The sequence below is a fragment of the Ornithorhynchus anatinus genome, chromosome X5, assembly GCF_004115215.2.
Source record: "Ornithorhynchus anatinus isolate Pmale09 chromosome X5, mOrnAna1.pri.v4, whole genome shotgun sequence".
Lineage (NCBI taxonomy): Eukaryota > Metazoa > Chordata > Mammalia > Monotremata > Ornithorhynchidae > Ornithorhynchus > Ornithorhynchus anatinus.
The window spans coordinates 37948442-37969160 of record NC_041753.1 but is presented as its reverse complement, the minus strand read 5'-3'; the positions used below and the strand labels follow the sequence as shown (position 1 = coordinate 37969160).

The following is a 20719-nucleotide window of genomic DNA, read 5'->3' as shown; positions in this document are numbered from 1 at the left end:
TATTATCATTTTGGAAAAAAACATGGGATTAAAAATCTCCAATGAAATCATTCCTTTATTTGGAGTTTTTGAGTGAGCTGCTGTTTTATCCTTCCCTAGCATTCTTGCTGCCTGCTTGCACCTATATGATACTCTCCAAATTTGAATTGATCTAGGAAGATGGGTTGTGTGAGATCTTCAGCAAACTCATATGCAATATTTTTGTGAGGTTGATATGCAAGGATGGAGCTGATAAATTTGACTTGTTTTGTCACTGTCGCTTATGAAGCAACAACTATCTTCAATGCTTACAGAATCCAAGGAGAGGGTGTGGCTCTCTTAAGGGGTAATTTTCCTTTTCTCCTTTTTACTCCTGAAATCAGAACATTGTTCAATTTCTTCTGTTGGTTTACAGCACCATTTGCAGGCTGGAAAAACAGATTTTAATGGTGAGAATAGCTTTTTACTCTCCTAAAAAAAAATGAATTTTCACCTTCAAATAGGATGGAAAGAGACAAAAAGTTTTTCATTTTCTGTTCAGGTGTAAAATTGTTCACTTCTCTGAAAGCAGGGGAGAAGTCTGGAGAGACATCTTTAGAAATTCACATTGAAGTGCGTTGGGATGAAATAAAACATGCTCAGGGTCTTCAGACACCACCTCACTGCAAGAAATTAGACAAACAGTTCTAGCTGGCTAGTGGTAGAGAATTGGGATCAGGATCTTTTATGTGAATCGCTGGGTCCTGTTTCAAAACATATCCACATGTGCCACTTCCTCTCCATCCAAACTCCTACCAGGCTAGTCCAAACACTTGTCATATCCCATATTGAATTTTGCAACAGCTTCCTTGTTGCCCCCTCTGTCCCCCAGTCTCCCCCCTCTTCAGTCTATTCTTCACTCTGCTTCCCAGATCATTTTTTATAAAAATCTACAAAAACATCTCCCCACTTCTCAAAACATGTAATGGTTGCTCATCTATCGCCTCATCAAACAGAAACTCCTCACCAATCAGCTTTAAGACAGCCAATCATCTCTCCCCCTCCTACATAAAGGTACCTTTAGAAAGGTAGCCTGTGGGAGGCAAGGTAATTAACTGGACATTCCTTAGCAGACAGAATTTTAAAGCAGAATAATTACCATCCCTCATTACAACTTGGCCCACACAGTTTGCTCCTCTAACATCAAACTACTTACTGTGCTTCAGTCTCCCAAGCACTTAGTACAGTGCTCTGCACACAATACATGCTCAATAAATACAATAGATGGATTGATTGATCTTTTTTCACCTCCCTCCTGCCTTTTTTATGGTATTTAAGTGCTTACTATGTGCCAGGCACTGTATTAATTGCTTGAATAGATCCTGAATAGTCAGGTTGGAAAAGTCAGTCCCTGTCCCCTATGGGGTTCATAGCCTGGAAATCCTTCCTTCTTCAAATTTTGCAGAATACCTTTCTCCCTATCTTAAAAGCCTCTACTAAAATCATATCTCCTCCGAAAAGCCTTCCTTGACTAACTTTTCATCATCGCCCCCCCCGCCCCCGGCCCAGTATCCCTCCTTTCTGTGTCACCAATCCACTTAAGTCCATAACCCTTAAGCACTTTGATACTCACCCCTTATACCCATATGGACATATCCTTATATTCTGTCCTACCTGTAATTTATTTTTAAATCTGTTTTCCCCACTATATAAAATGTAAAGTCTCAGAGGGCAGGGATTGTGTCTACCAACTCTTTTGAACTCTCCTGAGTGCTTAGTACAGTACTCTGCACTTTGTAAGTGCTCAATGAATACCACTGATTAATTGATTGATGATTCTGTTTCCAACTTCTCAATCATGTAAGCAGGTTAAAATGGAGCCAGTTTCATAGTTATGTGAGAAGGATGACAGGGGAAGGCAAATTATTATCTTTCCCTCAACACACTACTTTAGAAAGGTAGTCTGAGGGAGACCAGGTATCTAACTGGACATTCCTTATCAGCCAGAATTTTAAAGCAGAATAATTATCATTCTGCAGGAAGTCAGAGTCAGTGACACTGTTTATGAAAAGCTAGATTCAAAATGGTTTGCCCCATAGACATCCAATAAAAGTGAAAATAAATCAGAATCACACCGAAGTAAAATTTCCACACATAGTGATGTTCTATAAACTTACCCAGTTGGCTTCTAAGCAACGTATTGTACTTTCATCAAGAAATGAATGGCCTCAGGTTTCACAACAGCCTTTCTTTTCTTACTTTGCTGAAGAAAAGCTTGATTTGGCTAGGGACTAGCAGTGCTCATCCTCACATCCATCGCTTACTTTTGTATAGAGCCTAGAGCAGTGCCAGGCACAGAAAAATAAATGCTAATGATACAGTAGTGGAATGCCTAAGAACTGATTGGCCAGAATTAAGCAGAAAACAGAAAAATGAACAGATCTATCTTTATGTGCCCATCTTTAAAGTTCTTTCTCTGGCCTTCAAGTCCAAGTCATCCTGAATAGTGCTTTTACCTTTTATTAGATGAAGGGAGAAAGAGCTCAAACAACACTTAGTCCACACTGTCTTGCTTCTGTTGACAGAACTGCCACCAAAGACATGAATTTCACAGCTGCAATACAGAAATTATCATTCAATCAATCGAACAATGGTATTTGAATGCTTACTCTTTGCAGAACACTGTACTAAGCGTTTGGGAGGGTATAATACAACAAAGTTGGTAGACATGTTCCTTGCCCAGAATGAGTTTACAGTCTAATGACTGTACATATTCAGGATTTTCTTTAGATCAATTATCTTTCCTCATATGGACTTGTGATTGTTTTTTTTCTTTTTTTAACATATTTGTTAAGCACTTACTATGTACCAAGAACTGTACTAAGTGCTACAGTAGATACAAATTAATTAGGTTGGATATAGTCCCTGTCCCACATAGGTTTACAGACTTAATCCCTATTGTACATATGAGGTAAATGAGGCACAGAAAAGTAAAGGGACGTGTCCAAGGTCACACAGCATACAAGTGGTGGAACCAGAATTAGAATCCAGGTCCTTCTGACTCCCAAGCCTGTGCTCTATCCACTGGACCACACTCCTTTTCTGAGATCACAATATGCAGAGTAGTCAGTCTCCTTATTTTACAATAGACTGATTTTTTTCCTCATGGAGGATAATATTTTTTGAAATTTTTGGATGCTCTTAAAGGTTGGAAGATGCTTCAAATTTTTCAACCCAGGAACTTTTAACAAGATTCAGTGTCACTTCCTTTGAAGTGCGGTCAACAATGGCTAAAAGATAATGTTTCCAGTGACAATGCAAGTTCAGAATAAGTGTCATTGAGATTATTGCTCTTGCACTCAACTGTACTCCAAAATTATTTCCTGTATGTGCTATCCTTCTGGAAACACCTGGAGCTACAATGCAGTGATTTCACTGGTTTTGACATTTCTGAGCATTCTGTGCTTAACATCAGGCAACACAAGTTGTGTAATTTTATGGCAGATGTTAGATTACATATGGTAACTTTATTCAACCCCAGGTTTGTCTGTACATTTCATTTCATCCAATTTCATTGAAAATATTCTGCAATAAATTTTATCTGAACTGAAGTGACCCATTCAACCACAGTCTAGTTTCTTTTACTATTGCTGCTGTTTGCTTACTCACCGTTCTTTAGGGTGAATGATTCCCAACGAGGTAATTTCAATAACTCATGCTCTCATTCATGCACTACTGCTCAGTGGTTCTGTACATAGAGTGACAACTACTGTTTCACTAACACATTTGAAATTTTGAGTTTACCTTTTCATATAGGAGGAAATGTTATGAGCTGCTGGACTGAAAAATGACCTCTTATTAGAAAGCATTTTCTATCAGGAAATGAGCCATATTTTGAAGGACAAAAAATAAATTAATCTGGGGAAAATATAAGGATAAATAAGGTTCTATATTTCATAGAAATAAAATACATTTTTAGATGATTAGGAATCTTAGATATGTAATCCAAACACTCGGTCTTTGGGGGAGACTAACATTTGCATATGAACAAGAACAAGTTCTCTCTTTATCTATCAATTGTAGTTATGCATAGTGATTTATACACATATATCTGTACATACATTTGCATTAATATTCATATTGATAAAATAGCATTGGATGACATAGACCATTATGTTTGGCATGTTGGGCTTTCCTGGTCAGAGAATAACCATTACCAAATTTTCAGAGAATCACTACAGAATAGCTATACAGTGGAAAGCATCTTTACAAATAATCTCCATAAATCAGTGTCTGCAAAAGTTCCATTTACCCCAGAAAATCTGTATTTCCCAATAAAAATGTGCCTCAACTAACTATTCCATTCCTCTATATTGCTCTATTCCATACTAAGCAAGGAAAAATGCCAGTCACTTTTTCCAACAAAGCAACACAGTTTCCTTACAAACCCTGATTCTAATGAAAGCAAATCAAACAGAAAATGTGCGATATATAAAAAAACTCTTAGACACATTTACTACTTTTATTAGGTTGAGTTTATTATGACTTGCTTCATGACCTGCAGGGTACCGAGTGTTCCATCATTCTGTCCAGTATTTCAGGTGTTGACTCATAGTCTTCTAAAATTGAACATCCTTCAGAGGTCTGTTAAGGAGGATTTCAGAAAATGTATCTCTTGATTTTTCTCCTTGCTTCAATAGCATGCCATTTCAAAATAAAGACTTGTCCCTATATTCTGGGACTTGTAAAATAAGTAGCACAGTAAGAGTTACAAATGATCTCTAATCATGCAATTGTCTGTACTATACATGCCAGAATTCACTGCAGAGGGACCAAAACTGGAGCATTATTAGTTCAGCGCTACAGGCCCTGCTTTTACAGGCTTATTTCAGAATAATTAGTATTCAGTCAGGAAAACTGCCAGTTCTTTCAGCTGAAAATATACTTGGACCATGAGTAGCTTAGGTGGGCAGAAAACCAGTTAGGCAGGTGTTGTGCTATAATTTTAAGTTATAATAGCAGGGAACAATGTATACGTGTGTGGCGGTCGCAGACTGGTTCTCTAAATGCTGTTTGGATTTAAAGCACTCATATAGTTACTTGTGGATTGCTCAAAGGTAGATAAGCAGCATAGCTTAGTGGAAAGCACAGGTTTAGGAGTCAGAAGTCATGGATTCTAATGCCATCTCCGCCTCTTGTCAGCTGTGTGACTGGGCAAATCACTTAACTTCTCGGGCCCTGAGTTCCCTCATCTGTAAAATGGGGATTGAGATTGTGAGCCCTACATGGGACAGCCTGATTACCTTGTATCTACCCCAGTGCTTAGGACAGTGCTTGGCACATAGTAAGCATTTAAAAAATACCATTATTATTATTATTATTATAACTAGTATTACATATCCATTCTATTTGTGTGCAAAACTAATACAATCATAATACGACAATACGTTTTTCCAAGCCCCCACCCGCCCCTCAACTCTTGTCTGGTTTCCTCTTCCCCTCCTTGTGTCTGCTTGCATGTGATTACCCTCTCTGAATGTCTGTGACTATGGATGTGAAAGTAAACTTTAAGCTTCTTTAAAAAAATCATATATCCTTCATTAATAGCTTAATGAAAAGCACAGGGACAAGGAGTCAGGAATCCTGGGTTTGAGTTCCAACTGTACCACTGACCTGCTTTGTTACCTTGAGCAAATTATTGGGCCTCGGTTTCCTCAACTCTAAAATGGGAATAAGATTTAAAGTTTCGCGTGGGAGAGGAGCTACATCTGACTTCATATTCTTCTATCTTCCCCTTTGGTTAGAGGACAGTAAGTGTTAAATAAATGCTGTGTTAAATACCATAATAATAGTTTTACTATTTTCCTTCTGTAGAAGCAGTGCTCAACTTGTATAGGTCTACACTAATAGTTGGAATATCTTGAAAATATCTCTAAGTTTCTAGTGATGATTCAGGATGAGTAGCTCTGGTCTAGAATAGAAATGGATAGTGTGATATGTCTATTAATTACCCAACCACCTTTGTGGCTATGGAGTATTTGTTGAATTATGCTAGGCTATCTCTAACAAGTGTTTGATTCAGTTGGAGAGATGAAATAACTAAATATGGTTTGGCAGATTCCATTTGTTATATGGTATTAATGTCTGTCTCCCCCACTCTAGACTGTAAGCTCATTGTGGGCAGGGAATGTATCTGTTTATTGTTGTATTGTACTCTCCCAAGCACTTAGTACAGTGCTATGCACACAGTAAGTGCTCAATAAATATGATTGAATGAATGAATTATGCCACAGGCTAGGTTATAAGTCTCTGTCCGCTCAAATCTGAAGGCCCAAAGAAATGATTGGTCCTCCAGGTGACTTCTTTGGACATATTCCACCATTTGAAAAATTTGTTTGGGCCGCTCATGGGCCGCAACCTCTGATTTGTTCCCATAGAGAGGATCTGATTAGTGGGGAGGGAGGCGGGGAAGAAAATGGTAGTAGCTGTGTGTGTTTATGGGGTTTGGGGGACTGCAGGAAGGCTGAGCTAGAGTTTTGTGAGGTCAGCTTTAGATTCAGATCGGTTCTGCTGGGGGACCCTCTAGGAATTGCTTCACATCATTCATTCATTCATTAGTATTTATTGAGCGCTTACTATGAGCAGAGCACCATACTAAGCGCTTAGAAAGTACAATTCGGCACAAAGACAGTCCCTACCCAACAACGGGCTGGCAAGCAGCTGGGGCCCCGACATCTTAACTGTCTGGAACTCCTGCCGAGGTGCCTACAGTCAGGGCTGTCCTCTGGGAGAATGCCCCCTAGTGGTCATCACCCAGAAGCAGCAGCCAAAATTCTGTTTCTGGTTGGACCTCAGGCTCACCTCATCTAGAGCCTTGGGGACTTAATGTCTGGCATGAAGACATTGGCATGAAGACAGGCATGAAATGAAGCCCTCCAATCTGGCTTCCATCCCCTCCACTCTACAGAGACTGCTCTCTCAAAGGTCACCCATGACCTCCTTCTTGCCAAATCCAATGGCTCCTACTCTATTTTAATCCTCCTTGACCTCTCAGCTGCCTTTGACACTGTCGATCATCCCCTTCTCCTCCACACCTTATCTCACCTTGGCTTCACGGACTCTGTCCTCTCCTGGTTCTCCTCTTATCTTTCTGGCCGTTCATTCTCGGTCTCCTTTGCAGGCTCCTTCTCCCCCTCCCATCCTCTAACTGTTGGGGTTCCTCAAGGGTCAGTTCTTGGCCCTCTTCTCTTCTCCATCTACACTCACTCCCTTGGTGAACTCATTCGCTCTCACGGCTTCAACTATCATCTCTATGCAGATGACACACAAATCTACATCTCTGCCCCTATCCTCTCCCCCTCACTTCAGGCTCGTATTTCCTCCTGCCTCCAGGACGTCTCTACCTGGATGTCTGCCCGCCATCTAAAACTCAACATGTCCAAAACTGAGCTCCTCATCTTCCCTCCCAAGCCCTGTCCTCTTCCTGACTTCCCTATCACTGTGGTTGGTACAACCATCCTTCCCATCTCTCAAGTCTGCAACCTAGGTGTCATCTTTGACTCAGCTCTCTCGTTCACCCCACACATCCAATCCATCACCAAGACCTGCCGGTCTCACCTTTATAATATCGCCAAGATCCGCCCTTTCCTCTCCACCCAAACGGCTATCTTACTAGTACAGGCTCTCATAATATCCCGGCTGGATTATTGTGTCAGCCTTCTCTCTGATCTCCCTTCCTCCTGTCTCTCCCCGCTCCAGTCTATTCTTCACTTCGCTACCCGGCTCATCTTCCTGCAGAAATGCTTTGGGCATGTCACTCCCCTTCTCAAAAACCTCCAGTGGTTGCCTATCGACCTCCGCACGAAACAAAAACTTCTCACTCTAGGCTACAAGGCTTTCCATCAAGCTGCCCCCTCCTACCTTTCCTCCCATCTCTCTACTGCCCACTCCATAGGCTCCACTCCTCTGCCGCCCACCTCCTCACCGTCACCCCTTCTCGCCTATCCCACTGTCGACCCCTGGCCCACGTCCTCCCGCTGTCCTGGAATGCCCTCCCTCCTCACCTCCGCCAAACTATTTCTCTTCCCCTCTTCAAAGCCCTACTGAGAGGTCACCTCTTCCAAGAGGCCTTCCCAAACTGAGCTTCTCCTTTTCCCTCTGCTCCCTCTGCTGCCTCTCTGCACCCCCATTAACCTCCCCCCAGCTAAGTCCCCTTTTCCCCCCCTTTCCCTCTGCTCCTCCCCTTCTCTCTTCCCCTCCCTTCAGCACTGTGCTCATCCGCTCATTTGTATATATTTTTATTACCCTATTTATTTTGTTAATGAGATGTACATCCCCTTGATTCTACTTATTGCTATTGTTTTTGTCTATCTGTCTCCCCCAATTAGACTGTAAGCCCGTCAGTGGGCAGGGACTGTCTCTATCTGTTGCCAATTTGTACATTCCAAGCGCTTAGTACAATGCTCTGCACATAGTAAGTGCTCAATAAATACTATTGAATGAAAGAATGAATGAGTGCAGGACTGATCCTAGAGATGGGTGCTGAGGCTCAAACAGAGAAAAAACCATGGCTTGCCACCGCCCCAGTTGCCGCCACCACACCTTGCGGGTCTGTGTGTGTGTGTGTGTGTGTGTGTGTGTGTGTGTCTGTCTGTCTTGTGGGAGGGAAGGAGGCTTAATACTTTTACTCAGTGCTTCAGTTTACATTTACAGAAGCTTTCAAGTCCACGTTAAAGTGTCCACCATGCATCTAAGTTCCTATCTGGCTCACTCTTCTCCAGCTAGCTCCAGACCCCTGCCTCTGGCTCCCAATGATCTATAACCTGTGGCCATCCCCCGCCCAACCAAGTGATCTGTAAACCATAGTGGGGAGGGTTGCTCAGAGTTCAGAGTTGTCTGCAATGAGGAGAAGGACTATAAACGCCCACAGCTGCAGCTCATGGCTCTTCAAGAAGGGAAGAAAGTGGAGAGGGTTGCTTTCTTCACTGGAGAGAGGCTGTCTGGCTGGTTAAGATCAACAGAAGCCCACTCCAGCCTCTCCCCCCACTCTGCTCATCATGCAAAACCCTAGCCAAATATGCTCATAAATTACTCGGAAAAGCGATAGGACAATAAAACAATGTGGCATGGAATCACGTTATCTTGGAGGAATTTGTCCAGTAGCAGGATCGCTGTCCATCAAGACGGTATTGCTTCATGGAACCTTGCAACTAAATTCTGTTTCCTGTGTGTCCTATTGTCCAATGAGGTGAGGACAGGGAAAGAGATAGTATAGCTAATCAAGAAGGTAAGATATTTTGAACAATCAAAGAATCTGGTGCCAACATGGCATCAGACCAAACTGAAAGTATATGGCATTTTGAATGAAAGCTATGGTAGACTAGTGTAATATAGTTAACTTACTATGGGACTTCAGTGTGAATTGATTATAATGCATTGTGGCTCTGAAATTCTGTTTTAAACAATGACGGAATCCATGGGAATCCTTTCTATCAGCCCTTCATTAGCGCTGCAAAAGCAACCAGTTGTAACTATTTAAATATACTGTTTACTGTAATTTAGTAGAATGCCTGCACTTAGTAACAAAAAGCAGTTTCCCGAATGGTGCTAGTGTTAAGTGTTAGAAGAATGTCAGAAAAACAAGTACAATAGTTCATTTGAATTTTTAAGTTCAAAATAATCTTTATAATGCCTTTCTGTCTTCCATGACCTTTTTGTTATGTGAAATTAGTTAGATGCTACTTCAACTGTTTCAGAACAGTCTTCCCCAACCCCATATTTTCCATTGAAATAATGTTCACATAACACATTTCTTATATAGCATGGACATTTTCAGGAACATAAATAATATATTGTAGGAGGAGTCACCATGAAGGGCAGTCGTGGTTTCCAGCCTTCTTCCAGGCAGACCTAGACTGACCAAAGTGACACATTCAAGTTCTGGAGAAAGATCCACCAACACAATCTAAGTACAATACTTAAAATAAAGTAGCAAGGCAGAATATAGACAATTAGGTCCTGGAATACAATGACAAAAGTAGTATCAAAGCTTACCTTTGCTGGTTGGGCCTTGGAAAGAGAATGGATTACAGGAGACTACCCAAACAACTGCACTATAGCAAGCTGAAAGGGGGTAAATATAAATGAGAGAGAATAATTTATTTATAGGCACCTTGAAGCAACCCTCAAATGATGTGGCATGGTAGTGGATGATTGGGAGACAACCACTGAATGTAAATCAGACCTGACTTCTAGACTATAAGCCCGTAAGTGGGAAGGGAATGTGTCTACCAACGCTGTTTTCAGTCACTCAATCATATTTATTGAGCACTTATTTATGTGCAGAGCACTGTACTAAGGGCTTGGGGGAGTACAATATAACAGACACATTCCCTGCCCACAACAAACTTACAGTCTAGAGGGGGAGACAGACATTAATATAAATAAATAAAATTACAGATAAGTATATCAGTGCTGTGGGGCTGGGAGGGAGAATGAATAAAGGGAGCAAGTCACGAAGGTGCAGAAGGGAGTGGGAGAAGGGAAAGATATATTGTTCTCTCCCAAGTGCTTTGTATAGCATTCTGCACATAGTAAGCCCTTAGTAAATACCATTGATTGATTGACTGGCTTACAGCAATGAAAAATGGAGTGATTTGGGGGGAGTCTAGACTTTGAGAACATCATTGACACCAGATGGGAGGAACAAAAACAGTGCCAGGTGTGGGTAACAAATTCAATTTTTACATGGCATAATATGAAAGGGATTGTCGGTCATTTATTGGTCTTATCCTACAAATACTGATGAGATCTCACTGTCAGTCCATCAACTTTGAACACCCATATGATATATGCAAATACATACATACATCACAGAGAGAGAACATGAACACAGTGAACTATTTTGCTTACAAGCCTACTGCTGAATCATTTTGAAAGATAAATTTTTATTTTGATGATTTCCTTGACTACCAATAGCATTCAGGGTGCTGAATATAGAGGGATATGTTCCCAGTTCCAGAGACCAATTAGTGTATTATTGATCTTATTGTCCTTTATCACTTTTAGAAATTTTGCAAACTATTTAGCATCTGCAGTAGAGCTATTCATAGTAAGGTAGGAAGACATTACAAAGATAAGCCTCTAGATTTGGCAATGCAAAAACATCCTATGGTGTTTTTACATTAGCTATACAAAGTGCAAGTGGTGTTCAAATGGGGAACTCACCTCAGTAAAAAAGTAAAAGTTCTGATTTGAATGAGTCTATTGATTCTGTGTTTCAGACTCCAAGTGGCAAAGAATTCCAAAGTGGCCCATACAATATCAAAACTGGAATGGATGGATTTGTCCATGTTTTGTGGCAGGTGGATGTTATTTTTTTGTTTGTTTTTTTTGTTTGTGTTTTGCAGAAGCATATAGACCAACTTCAGTGCAATTCAAGTAGAAGCTCACCTGAGAGAGAGATCTCATATATACCCAGGTTTCAAATTTTGTACTGCTTTATAGTGAAAGTCATCATAAAAATGTTTAAATCACTTCAATATTTGATGGGAAGCCAATGTAATTCTCTCAGAACTAGAGTAACATACTTCTTTATTGAGAAAACTGAAACCATCAGGTGTGATCTCTCTAAAATCTCCCCTACTCCTCTCCAGTCCCTCCTTCCTCCTGCCCCTTCGTTGATTCTCCCATTTTTTCCAGCAATGTTTCAAGAGGATATCTCCTGCTTTATCTCAAAATCCACCCCCTCCAACTGTGCATCCAACCCCATCCCTTCGCACCTTATCAAAACACTTGCCCCCTCCCTTCTTCCATCTCCGATTACCATCTTCAACTGTTTGCTCTCCAATGTCTTCTTCCACACTGTTTTCAAACATGCTCATGTCTCCCCTACCTAAAAAACTCCTCCCTAGACCCCATGTTTACCTCCAGTTATTGCCCCATCTCCCTCCTACCATTGGTCACCAAACTCCTTAAGCGAGTTGTCTGTCCCCACTGTCTCCAATTCTTCTCCTCCAGTTCTCTCCTTGACCCCCTCCAATATGATTTCTGTCCCCTTCATTCCACAGAAACCACCCTCAAAGATCACCAGTGATCTCCTTCTTGCCAAATCCAGTGGCCTCTACTCCATCCTAATCCTCCTCGACCCCTTAGCTGCCTTCGACACTATCGACCACCCCCTTTCTTGGAAATATTATCCAACCTTGGTTTCTCTGACACTGTCCTCTCCTTGTTTCCCTTTTCTCTCTGGCCACTTATTCTCGGTCTCTTTGTCAGGATCCTCCTCTGCCTCCCACCTACAACTGTGAAGCAGCATGATGTAGTGGATAGAGCTCAGGCCTGGGAGCCAGAAGGACCTGGATTCTAATCCCAGCTCCACAACTTGTCTGCTGTGTGACTTTGCTCAAATCACTTAACTTCCCTGTGTCTCAGATACCTCATAAGACTGTGAGCCCCATGTGGGACATGGACTGTGTCCAACCTGATTACCGTGTATCTACACCAGTGCTTAGAACAGTGCCTGGCACATAGTAAGTGCTTGACAAATCCATTAAAAAAAACTGTGGGTGTACCTCAAGGTTCAGTTTTGGATCCCCTTCTATTCTCCATCTGCACCTACTTCCTTGGAGAACTCATTCACCCCAGTGGATTCACCTATCACCCCTGTGTACATAATAATAAGAATTATGGCACTTGGTAAGTGTTTATGTTGTGCTAAGCACTGGTCTAAGTACTGGGGTAGATACAAGTTGATCACGCTGGAGACAGTCCTTGTTCCACATGGGGCTCACACTCTTAATCCCCTTTTTTTTTTTTTGCAGATGAGGTAACTGAGACCCAAAGAAGTGAAGTGACTAGCCCAAGGTCACACAGCAGGGATGTGGCAGAGCTGGGATTAGAAACCAGGTCCTCTGACTCCCAGGCCCATGATCTATCCCCTAAGCCATGCTGATTCCCAAATCTACATTTCCAGCTCCCTCTCTGAAGGAGAGATATTGAAGGAGTCATATTTGCTCCTGACTTCAAGACATCTCCACTTGGCTGTCCTGCCATCACCTCAAACTTAACATGTCCAAACCAGAACTCTTTGTCTTCCCATCTAAACCCTGTCCTCCCATGACTTTTCCATCCTTTTAGACAGCACCACCATCCTTCCTGTCTCACAAGCCCATAATTTTGGCATTATCCTCAATTCCTCTCTGTCATTCAACCCACATATTCAATCTATCACTAAATCCTGTTGGTTCGATCTTCACAACATCGCTAAAATCCACCCTTTCCTCTCCATACAAACTGCTACTACGTTAATCCAAGCACTTCTCCTATCCTCCCTTGATTACTATATCAGCCTCCTTGCTGACCTCCCTGCCTCCTGAGTCTCCCCACTCCAGGCCATACTTAACTCTGCTGCCTGGATCATTTTTCTAAAAAACATTCAGTCCACATTTCCCCACTCCTCAAGAACCTTCAGGGATTGGCCATCCACCTCTACATCAAACAGAAACTCCTTACCATTGGCTTCAAAGCATTAAATCACCTTGCCCCCTCTGACCTTACCTTGCTACTTTCCTCCTACAATCCAGCCCATACATTTCACTCCTCTAACACCAATCTACTCACTCTTCCTCAATGTCATCTATTTTACCACTGCCCACTTGCCCACATCCTGCCTCAGGGTGTTCCAGGCCACTGAATGACAATTTCTCTCTGCACCTTCAAAGCCTTATTGAAGGCACATCTCCTCCAAGAATTCTTCCCTGAGTAAACCCACATTTCCTTTTCTCCCACTCCCTTCTCTGTCACCCTGATTTGCTCCCTTTAGTTACCCTCCCCACCTCAACCCCACAGCACATATGTTCACATCCATAGTTTATTCATATTAATGTTGTCTCCCCCTGTAGGTAGATTGTTGTGGGCAGGGAATGCATCTGTTATATTGTATTCTCCCAAGCACTTAGTACAGTGCTCTGCACAAGTAAACACTCAATAACTACAATTGATTGACTGTCTGCCTCAAATGTGTGAAAATTCCATCAGTAGCATTTTATTCAAGTTTTAGCTTAAAGTGGTTCCCTCTTGTCCTTCAGTCCCCATGATAACTTTTAAAATAGATGCTACATAATAATAATAATAATATAGTAATAAATATGGTGTTTGTTAAGTGCTTACTAAATGCCGGGCACTATACTAAGTGCTGGGGTAGATGCAAGCAAATCGGGTTAGACACAGACCCTGTTCCATGTGGAACTCATAATCTCAATCCCCATTTTACAGATGAGATAATTGAGGCACAGAGAAGTAAAATGACTTGCCCAAGGCCACACAGCAGACAAGTGGCAGAGCCAGGATTAGAACACTTTACCGTCTGACTCGCAGGCCCATGCTCCATCCATTATTCCATGCTGCTGCCTCATAATATAACATGACCGAGCATCATGGAACACACGCTGATGTGAGAAACGTAGCCTAGTGGCAAGAGCACAGGCTTGGGAGTCAGAGGTCATGGGTTCTAATCCTGGCTCTGCTACTTGTCTGCATTGTGACTTTGGGCAAGTCACTTCACTCCTCTGTGTCTTAGTTATCTCATCTGTAAAATGGAGATTAAGAGTGGGAGCCTCATGGGGGACTAGGACTATGTCCAACCTGCTAAGCTTGTATCTGCCCCAGTGCTTAGAACAATGCTTGGCACATAGTAAGCGCTTAACAGATACCATTATTATTATGACTATTGTTATTATAGAGAAGCTTATTCTAAAACTCATATTTGGCCACACCCCAACACAATTTATCATGAAACCAAAATAACACAGCTAAAAGGATGAAGCTACACAGTCACAATCACATTTTGCTGATGATAATGTAAGCTTAGTTCATGATGAGGAACAAAAAAAAATATGTAGCAATGTCAAATATCTGTTATTTAGGTTTTATAGACTATAATCTCAAATTCAATTGCAGTGAGATCAGAATGTGAATTAGATGATTTGGAAGGGAAATGTGTTTCTACTTTCACTGAAATGAAGCTTAGGCATTTGTGCTTTGAAACCTCAACTGTAGTTGCCAAAGAGATTTCCAGAAATAGTATAGGCAAATCTTTGAGCACTAGTGTGTGAGAGAGAAGAACTGTTTATTCCTTTTCTGGGCTGAAAATTTTTTAGATAAATATAAAATTGATTAGAATATTTATTGCTATTTGTTTTGAGCATTAGCAATTTAGTTAACATGATAATACAGTATCTAGTTTATGACTTCTACATTTAAAGATCTGCTCCTAATCATCATAGGGATAAAACTGCATCTTCATTTGGCTGTTGTGTTGAAAATTCCAAGAATTTTGAGCACTAGATTATATTAAGGCATATCAAAGGAGCCTGCTGCAAAGAAATATTAATAATTTCAACTGTGAAATAAGAACAGGTCCTTGCATTCCATGAAATTTCAAGCTCTACTAGGCATATATTCTCAAGGGTCAAAGTGAGACTTGATTTAGCAGGGATTGAGGAGTTGTTGAAGGCCCAGTGACAGAGAGGGAATCCAAAACACTTGTATCAAACGAAGACCAAGTGTTGCAACTACTCTTGTGTGTCACATCTGGAATGTTGTGATTTACTGTTTCTGTGACTTTCTGGGCAACAAGAACTACAGTAGTAATGGAAATGGGAATTACAAGTTGGGAGGGATCCTGTTGCCCTTATGAGAGCTGTAAGAGCAGAGGACTAATTGACTATGAAATTCAGTCTTACCAGATGGCAGTCTAAAATAGGAAAGATGTTACTTAAGAAATACTATAAGGTATTTACTAGGAGCCTTTGTTTCATTTACACATGTAAAGGGGTTGAAGAACACAAGTCTGTTATGGACATGGAAGGGCATTTTTTCCTTGCTGAATGTTAATTATAGGAGAAAATTATCAAATGGGTCCAAAAAAGGTGCCATTGTCAGGTTTTACCTGATAAAGTTCCATATTTGTCCCGCCAGATCATCCCTATGGGCCTCTTATGTAACAGTGAAGCAGTGAAGTGGAGATTCCAACTGGTCTCAAGTAACTGAATGCAGCCCTAAGGAGGTCTTTGCTTTGTAATACTGCACTAGCTTTGCAGGTGTCGAGTCTGTGAGATCCTGCAGGTCTTTTTGGCCATAGGACAGATTTTTTGAAATGGGTACTTTAATTAGAGCTGCTGGCTCAACTTCTGTAGGAGTTAACTGAAATAGCAACTAAGAATATATGATACCAATAGCATTGTGCAATCTGGTAATACTCTTTTTTCTGAACCAGATGTTGTCATTTTGCTCTTTAGACTGAATTTAAAGTTTAGGGGGATTAACTCATAGTTGTGGTAGGAGAAACCATATAGTAGTTTAGACAGGAGTAACAACTCATGTATTTAATTCAAACAGGTTATCATACCACGGGTAAACTTCACTAAACTCCCTGACTCCAGCCTCATTCCCTTCCAATCTACATGTCATGCTGCCTCAGGGATCATCTTGAAGCATTGCTCATTACACATCAGACATCTGCAACACAAGTTACTCTAAGTCTCTTTTTTGTCTGGATCATGTATGGCAATTTGTTCTTGGTGCAGTCCTTGTTTTGCTACAAGTTGACTTTTGATCTCCAAATCACTTCATTCAAAGCAATGTCAGGGACTTCTCCTGGCCATGCCTGATGTCTGGACAGCTTCCTTGCAAGTGTAAAAAGAATAGTGATAAGTGTCGACTCTGTGTAAAACTCTAAACTAAGCACGAAGAACAAATACATGAGTGAGCCCCTTGGAGCCCAGGTACCATGTCTAAGAATAAGGGAGGGAGACAGATATGTAAGGAAAGATGAAGCAGTAAAAATACAATCCCAATATAAAAGACAAGAACAATGATAAATACAATAAGAGCAATAATTCACTGGGGCTAGAGCAAATTTTTAGGCTCCTCTTGTCTAGGAGTTCAATAGTCACAATACTCTCAGCCAAACCCACAGGAAAGAGTAAGGTGAATGAGGATCCAGGTAAAGTCCTGGATCCTGGGGGATTGCGATTTACAGTCCTGGAACTGGGGGAGTGGGGGGCGGGGGCTGTGGTTTCCCAACATTTTAAAGTTTGAATGTATCCCCATGGGTTATGGTGCTGGATAGGGGACATTACATTAGCATCAGCAGGCTGCAGCTCCAGTGCTGAGAAAGTGATGGAAGAGCTGGCTACTCCATGTTTTGTCTTGTTTTTTAAGGACTTACTACATGCCAGGCATTGTACTAACCTCTGTGGTTAAGACAAGACAATCATGTTGGACACAGTCCATGTCACACATAGGACTCACAGTCAATCCCCATTTTACTGATGAAGTAACTGAGGTATTCATTCATTCATTCAATAGTATTTATTGAGCGCTTACTATGTGCAGAGCACTGTACTAAGCGCTTGGGATGAACAAGTCGGCAACAGATACAGTCCCTGCCGTTTGACGGGCTTACAGTCTAATCAGGGGAGAGGGACAGACAAGAACAGAGAGGTACAGAGAAGTGAATGACTTGCCCATGGTCACACAGCAAACATGTGGCAGAGCCCCTGGGATTAAGACCCAGGACCTCTGACTCCCAAGCCCGTGTTCTTTTCACTAGGCCACACTGCTTCTTAATGGTTGTTGGGTGTGGCGAGAATCTTGATACAGTTTTCATAGACCACTCTAGGGACAGCACTGGGGAAGAGGATACAGGCAAAGGGGTGTCCCCTGGACAAGACCCAGTCCCTCTGATCCCTGACTTCTCCTACCACCCAGGGCAGACCCGGATGGACCCACAGTGCCAGAAAGTGCATCCTGTCAGGCTGAGGAACAGCATGTTCAGAGCCCATGTAGGGGACTGGAAGCTTCATTGTTTCTCTTATACCTAACTCTATGCTGAAGATGGTGGGAAGAAGTGGAACCAAGCCAGGAACCAAGTCCCTAGGGTCCAAATTGGCTCCTCTCCTCTCTAAATAGACTTTCCCCCTCCAGCATCTCCCACTCGGGTGTGGGGAGGGCGCTGGAGGTGACGGAGGACTTAGGGCAGCTGGACTACCAAGGGAGATGAACATCATAGAAAAATGCCCATTCATATTTTATACTGGAATTTGTGGTTTGATTTTCCTGTTCCAACAGGCTTCATTCATTCATTCATTAATGTTTAGTTTGTCTTGGCAGTTTGCAGAGCAGTTTTTGATGTGAGGTCATACATTGTGAGTTTGAAGCATATCACTATGGTCTATTCATTTATATGCTGCACACATAGCTCCTGCTCCCCATACACTTTAAGGTCCCTTTACCACATTATGATATGGGCGATGACCTACTGCTGTTCTGATCCTGGAAGATCCAGGATGATATCCTTTTGTTTGGGAAGTGGAAGTTGTTTTTCAGTAGTGATGATGGATAGTGCTCTAAAGGATGGAAGCATATCCCTGAGGCTGGGCAGAGGTCCTCTTCCACAGGACTGGTAATCTCACCCGAGTATTTATTGAGCGCTTAGTACAGTACTAAGTAAGTCTGTACCCAGTAAGTACCTCAATAAATACCACTGATTGATCTAGAAGGCAATGATGGCAGAGTTCTACAAAGTTTATTAATTTGGGTGGTAAATTGCAAGGGAAATGTATAGAGAGAGCATTAAAAGAGTGTCAAGAGAATTACATTGAATTTTTAAGGTCACATCTCCTCCAAGAGACCTTCCTCAATTAAGCCCTCTTCTGACTCCCTCTCCCGTCTGCATCATCTGTGCACTTTGATCAGTATGCTTTGGACATTTGATATTTACATGACCTTAAGCCCTATAGCACTTATGTACATTTTTTTCATAAGCGCTTACTATGTATCAAACACTGTTCTAAGTGCTGGGGTAGATGCAAGTTAATTGGATTAAACACAGTCCCTATCCCACATGGAACTCACAGTCTAAACAGGAGGGAGAACAGGAGAACTGAGAAGCAGTGTGGTGTGGTGGAAAGAGCAAGGGCCTGGGAGTCAGAGGACTGGCTTCTAATCCCAACTGTGCCAGTTGCCTGCTATGTGACCTTGGCCAAGGCACTTAACTTCTTCATGGTTCAGTTATCTCATCTGTAAAATGGGGATTAAGAATGTGAGCCCCTATGTGGGACAGAGTCTGTGTCCAAACTGGTCATTTTGTATCTACTGCAGCACTAGCACAGTGCCAGGCACATAATAAGCACTTAACAAATACCATAAAAAATAAACAAAACTAAAACCCCCCCAAAAAAACCAAAACCAAAAAAACCAAAACCTTAGAGAAGTTAAGTGATTTGCCCAAAGTCACACAGCAAGCATTTGGCAAAAGTGGGATTAGAACCGAGGTCCTCTTACTCCCAGAACAAAGGCCTGTGTTCTTTTACTTAAACTTTCTAATATCCAGGAGTGTTTTCCTTTAACACATTCAGATCTTCTATAAATTGTAAAATCCCTCCCTCAAGCGGAGAGAACAAAAGTACCAATGGCATTGCATTTCTGTATCTTGAGACTGATTTATTTTATTTATATTTTCACTTTATCTCTATTTAGGACAAGAAGCTTATGGGGGCTCCACACATTTCTCAGTGCAAAATCACACACTAAGCAGCCTGGAATATATCCAAGACCTTGAATGTAGTTGGAGTATTTGCTGAAAAATTCAGTTACCCTAATACACAGCCTGTGATTTTTGGAATTCTCAATGTAGCTGCATGATTAATTAATAACAACTCAAATCCAAGTGGCTTCTTTTTAAATGCTCTTTAATTTTAGATCATCTTACAATCATAATATCACCTATCAGGAATGAGTGTATTTGTAGTAATCATTCTTGAAAATTTCAGCCAACAAAGAGCAACTTCTTGGTTTATCCCAGGGATTAATTAGCGCCAGAACTTGCTGAAGCTCAGTCCTGGTTCCTTTGGGCTTCTAGGTTAAAGTACAGCCCTCCCATCCTACTGGAGCTCATATCCTTCTTAACTCTAAATGGAGCTTTGCTGTATCTAATTTACCTTGTAAGCATATTATAATATATTAAAGATCTGAATCCTGGTTATAGCCCATTAAAGTTTGTAGTATATATTTGGGTATCTCATGTTACATATCATGTTTGCAGTTAAGCAATTGCAAAATGAAAATTGCCAGAGGGCAGAGGTATAAGATCCATTTGCTACGGCAGAATGTAGGCCTCTACTTTATGTGTAAAAGTCTTGAGCTGAAAGATCTTATTCAAACAGGAGTAGTAGAATCCTTTTTTATTGATTCTAATAATAGTTGTATGATTCAATTTAACTGTATGTAAGGGAACTTTAAAGCCAAACCTTTAGTGCATAGAGAGTAATCCTTTGGTTTGATTTGTATAACTCTGTCATCCATGCCTTCTAGCTCAATCAATGGTATTTATTGAGGACTTACTGGGTAGAGATTTACTTAGTACTGTACTAAGCGCTCAATAAACACTCGGATGTAAATATCAGGGGTATGATATTCTGTGACAATCTAAACTGGCCCATACAGGAGTCAATCATTCAATTGTATTTATTGAGTACTTATTGTGTGCACAGCACTGTACTAAGCACTTGGGGGAATCCAAGCACTTGGGAGGGTACAATATAACAGAGTTGGTAGACATGTTCTCTGCCCACAATGAGTTTATGGTATAGAGGGGGAGACAGTTTGGATGGAGAGGAAAGGTAGATTTTAGCAATGTTGTGAAGGTAGAGCCAACAGGATTTGGTGGCATTGAATATGCAGATTAGATGAGAGAGAT

The 20719-nt window shown here is 41.4% G+C and overlaps 1 protein-coding gene across 3 annotated transcripts in view; it reads left to right on the top strand.

The window, feature by feature from the left end:
• LINGO2 (leucine rich repeat and Ig domain containing 2) overlaps window positions 1–20719 on the top strand; it is a 900663-nt gene that overhangs the window by 424038 nt on the left and 455906 nt on the right. Inside the window, exon 8 of one of the 3 annotated variants that reach the window (XR_005659686.1) lies at window positions 11367–11437. The exons of the other annotated variants lie outside the window; for them this stretch is intronic. The gene's annotated coding sequence lies outside the window, so the exon portion shown is untranslated. Of the gene's footprint in view, window positions 1–11366; window positions 11438–20719 lie in introns of those variants that run through there. 3 annotated transcript variants of the gene reach the window in all.